This window comes from Oncorhynchus masou, chromosome 12, assembly GCF_036934945.1.
Source record: "Oncorhynchus masou masou isolate Uvic2021 chromosome 12, UVic_Omas_1.1, whole genome shotgun sequence".
Lineage (NCBI taxonomy): Eukaryota > Metazoa > Chordata > Actinopteri > Salmoniformes > Salmonidae > Oncorhynchus > Oncorhynchus masou.
Window position 1 is genome coordinate 43,397,580 of NC_088223.1, and position 5,104 is coordinate 43,402,683.

Sequence of the window (5,104 nt, forward strand, 5' to 3'; positions counted from 1 at the left end):
CTGTCCTCTGGGTTTCGCCTGCTACATAAGTTCTGTTATATCACAGACATGATTCAAACAGTTTTAGAAACTTCAGTGTTTTCTATCCAAATCTACTAATAATATGCATATCTTTTCTTCTGGGGATGAGTAGCAGGCAGTTGAATTTGGGCATGCTTCTCATCCAAAATTCCAAATGCTGCCCCCTATCCTAGAGAAGACAGGCTGGTTGCTCCTAAATGCTTGAATGGGCACCTTCCCTTATCTGTCTACCTGTCATGCTGCACCGTGCCCCTTCATGCCCACACACACAAACACACGCCAGCATTACCCCACTTCCGCTCTCTATACTACCATCACCAAAGAGTTGCCTAACTGCTCTATCTGGCTCAGTGCCAAGCCTGTGTGTGGAGGAGATAGGGGTTTGCTCAAGAGCGATGTGCTTGTACGGTGGGAAACTGTACTATTGATGCGCGTTGACTTCACAAGAGGAATGATGTCCACACATTGAAGCTAGAGGACTGATTAACAGGAGAGGATCTGTGAGTATTTACCATATGTGCTTTGGAATTTGTTTTCAACTGAGTTGCTTCAAGAGAGCTTATATTTTAACATCCATTACGTCTGCCACAGGGCAGATTGTTTTTTTCTACCCATCTCAAATGATTTTACTTGCAGAAATGGAGCATTGCAGAATCGAGACTTCAGAAGTTGCTTCTGATGCAGTGCCTCCTATGCTCCTGAACTACTGAGCAGGAGGTGTGAGGACAGTGTCTCCCTGATAGGCTACTCCTTCACGGTCCTGCTGGGCCTCCCCTCCAACCTGCTGGTGCCTCGATCTATGGTCGCTGCCTCTTCCTCATGGTTGTGACGGTGGGCCGCTACCTCAGCATCACCGGCAGGGCTGCATCTCCTACTTCATCAGCGCCGCCCTGTGGGCTGTGATGCCGTTGCACCTGAGTCTGGGTCTGGTGGCAGAAGGCGGGGTGGCTTTGTGTCCACCTCCAGCCGTAACACATCAGTCTGCTTTGAGAACTTCATCCAGGACCGGCTAGACCTACTGCTGCTGCTGCGCTTGGAGATGGCACTCCTCCTCTTCTGGCTGCCACTGGTCGTGACCACCTTCTACACGCTATGCTTAGTGGCTCTGGTGTGGCGGTCCTGCCCACCATAGGAAAGAGTCGCAACCTGGCCACAGCTATCTCCATGCTGGCTGTGTTTGTGGTGTGCTACACACCCTACAACGCCTCACATATTGTGGGCTTTGTGCTGCAGTTGAAAGTCCACCAGAGGACTGAGACCATGCTGTCCAGTGTCTGTAACGTCTTCCTGGAGCCTGTGGTCATGCTGATGCGGTCTCCGGCAACGCCCCACGACCTCATGGGAAGGCTCTGTGAAAAGCCCAGCAGATACACCCGGACAGAAGGGTGCCACCGCCATGGTAGCAACACCATCACATGGGACCCTCTGGCAAATGTGAGGGAAGTGGCGTCGCTGACCGACAGTCAGACCGGAGCAAACATTTCCAAGTTAAGTCAGGAATAATCTGTACAAACAAGACATGCAAGATGTGGGAGTGGGAAATAGTTAAGGACAAAATTATACTCTATGCTTTCTATGCTCTGAAATCTTTAGAAAGCTCTTGATAACAAACCACAGTGATCATATGAAGAACCTTTGTTGCTTATGAGAGGTGGAAAGATTTTTACAGGTGGAAAGGACATTTACCAAAAGTGATCTGAGATGAGCCAGTGTTGAGCCCTCTACTGTGATGGTCTGGTCTGGATTGCGCCACCGAGAGTGAGGGCAGGAGGACTATCAGCTGAGTGACTAATTACAATGGAGACGTTGTTTAAAAAGTCAGATTAATAAAAATAGTTTGAATGTATTCCGGTATATTTGTCTATTTACTGTAAGAAACTGGGTATCTTTCTTTTTTTCTTTTAATTTTACCCCTTATTCGTAGCAATTATCCATTTCCTTTGTACAGGTGTTGTAACGGTCGCCGTATGAAGGAGAGGACCATAGCGGAGCGTGGTAAGTGTTAATCTTGATTTTTAATACGAATAGTGAACACTGAAAAAAAACAATTAAACGACAAACGAACAGTCCTGAACCGTGAAATAAAACACAGAACAGAAAATAAACACCCACGAAACACAAGTGGGAAAAGGCTACCTAAGTATGATTCTCATTCAGAGACAACTAACGACACCTGCCTCTGATTGAGAACCATACCAGGCCAAACGCAAACACAACATAGAAAACCCACCCAACTCACGCCCTGACCATACTAAAACAAAGACATAATAAAAGAACTAAGGTCAGAACGTGACAGGTGTTCCTGAAAATTATCTTCAAACACTTCAATAGAAATGAAAGAAGTAGCAGAACTTTGTAATTATAAATCTACCATGTAATATCTTAGTTTGGGGTCATGACAGGAAGTGAATGAGACAGCAATGTCAGCTGAGATGTTAGTTGAATAATTCCGTTCAGATAGCTGTCTCCCAACAGTTTTGGGTTGAAACGTCAGTATATCATTATGCTCTCCTCTCTCTTGTAATGACTGCAGCGCTAACAGTACCTGCCAATATAATGCCAGCAGATCACATTCCATGCGGCTTTGCACTGTTGGTCTACATCACCATCTTCCAGATCGAGGTACCTGCCAAAACCCATCGAGATTCTGCTACCCAACCTGACCATCTCCGATCTCATCTTCCTCGCCTTCCTGCCCTTCAAGATGAAGGAGGCTGTTGATGATTTGAACTGGACCCTCCCTTACTTCCTGTGTCCAGTCACTGGCTACCTGTTCTTCTCCACTATCTATAACAGCACTCTCCTCCTGACCCCGGCAAGTGTGGAGCACTTCCTCAGTGTGGCGTATCCTGTAAGATTTAGAGCACCAGGTAGGGTTGTCCACACACAGTGGGCCTGTGTAGTTTTCTGGATCCTTTCCCTTGGCCACTGCAGATGCCAACAACACAACCTGCTATGGGAATTTCACAGATGTCCATCTTATTACCTGTCTGCCAGTACATTTAGAGATGTCCCTGGTTCTCTTTTTATTTATTTAACCTTTATTTAACTAGGCAAGTCAGATAAGAACAAATTTTTATTTACAATGACGGCCTACCCTGGACAAACCCTAATCCGGACGACACTTTGCCAATTGTGCGCCATCCTATGGGACTCCCAATCACGTCGGTTATGATACAACCTGGAATCAAACCAGGGTCTGTAGGGACGCCTCAAGCACTGAGATGTATTGCCTTAGACCGCTGCATCACTCGGGAGCTCTTCTGTGTCCACTTCCTGATCAGTAACTTCTGCTACATCAACTTCATCCATATTCTGTCTTGGTTGCGCAACATCGGCCAGAAACCGGCGCCTGCGTGCCATCGGGCTGGCGTTGAGGACTCTGATGGTTTTTGCCTTCTTCTTTGGGCCATACAACACGTCCCATGTAGTGGAGATCATGCAGAAAAAAGTCTCTATTTGGCACAACAAGGCCATCCTGCTCAAAAGAGAGATCAGGATCCAGAGTAACGCCGAAGTCCTTCAAAGTTTTATTTGAGACAACTGACGATTGTCAGTTTCTTGGGACCTAGAACAAGCATCTCTGTTTTGTTCGAGTTTAAAAGTAGAACATTTGCAGCCATCCACTTCCTTATGTCTGAAACACAGGCTTCCAGAGAGGGCAATTTCGGTGTTTCACCATGTTTCATCGAAATGTACAGCTGTTTGTCATCTGCATAGCAGTGAAAGTTAATATTATGTTTCCGAATGACATCACCAAGTGGTAAAATATATAGTGAAAATAATAGTGGTCCTAAAACGGAACCTTGAGGTACAACGAAATTTAGGAGGACAAACCATCTAAAGAGACAAACTGATATCTTTCCGACAGATAAGATCTAAACCAGGCCAGAACTTGTCCATGTTGACCAATTTGGGTTTTCAATCTCTCCAAAAGAATGTGGTGATCGATGGTATCAAAAGCAGCACTAAGGTCTAGGAGCACGAGGACAGATGCAGAGCCTCGGTCTGACGCAATTAAAAGATAATTTACTACCTTCACAAGTGCAGTCTCAGTGCTATGATGGGGTCTAAAACCAGACTGAAGTGTTTTGTATACATTGTTTGTCTTCAGGAAGGCAGTGAGTTGCTGCGCAACAGCTTTTTCAAAAAAAATTGAGAGGAATGGGAGATTTGATATAGGCTGATAGTTTTTTATATTTTCTGGGTCACGGTTTGGCTTTTTCAAGAGAGTCTTTATTACTGCCACTTTTAGTGAGTTTAGTACACATCCGGTGTATAGATATCCGTTTATTATGTTCAACATAGGAGGACCAAGCACAGGAAGCAGCTCTTTCAGTCGTTTAGTTGGAATAGGGTCCAGTATGCAGCTTGAAGGTTTAGAGGCCATGATTATTTTCATCATTGTGTCAAGAGATATAGTACTAAAACACTTGAGTGTCTCCCTTGTTCCTAGGTCCTGGCAGAGTTGTGCAGACTCAGTACAACTGAGCTTTGGAAGAATACACAGATTTAAAGAGGAGTCCGTAATTTGCTTTTTAATGATCATGATCTTTTCCTCAAAGAAGTTCATTAACTTATCACTGCTGAAGTGAAAGCCATCCTCTCTTGGGGAATGCTGCTTTTAAGTTAGCTTTGCGAATGTATCGAAAATACATTTTGGATTGTTCTTATTTTCCTCAATGATGTTGGAAAAATAGGATGATCGAGCAGCAGTGTGTCACGACTCCCGCCGAAGTTGGCTCCCCGGCGGTCGGCCGTCAGCGGTCGGCCGTCAGCGGTCGGCGGTCGTCGTCACCGGCCTACTAGCCACCACAGATCCCTTTTTCCTTTCGGTTAGTTTTGTTTCATTAGTTACACCTGTTCCTATTTTGTGTGTTCTTGATTTGCTTCCCTATTTAGCGTGTGGAACCCGCCCCTTTGTTGTTTTTCCGGGATTATTTTGGTGTTCACATTTGTGTCGTTGGTGTTGTTTGTGCTCCGGACCGTTGTTACCCTGTGTTTTGGGTTGGTCAGTGTTTTGCGCCCTGTGTGTTTGGGCATTTACTTTTGGTGCCGGATTAAAGTGCATCTTTCCCCTGGA

The 5,104-nt window shown here is 45.4% G+C and overlaps 2 pseudogenes; both read left to right on the plus strand.

Annotated features, from left to right (window-relative positions):
* The first annotated feature begins 416 nt into the window (after window positions 1-416).
* LOC135549331 (free fatty acid receptor 2-like) lies at window positions 417-1,524 on the plus strand (annotated as a pseudogene).
* Window positions 1,525-2,441: 917 nt separating this feature from the next.
* Window positions 2,442-3,559, plus strand: LOC135549332 (free fatty acid receptor 3-like; annotated as a pseudogene).
* Window positions 3,560-5,104: the final 1,545 nt, after the last annotated feature.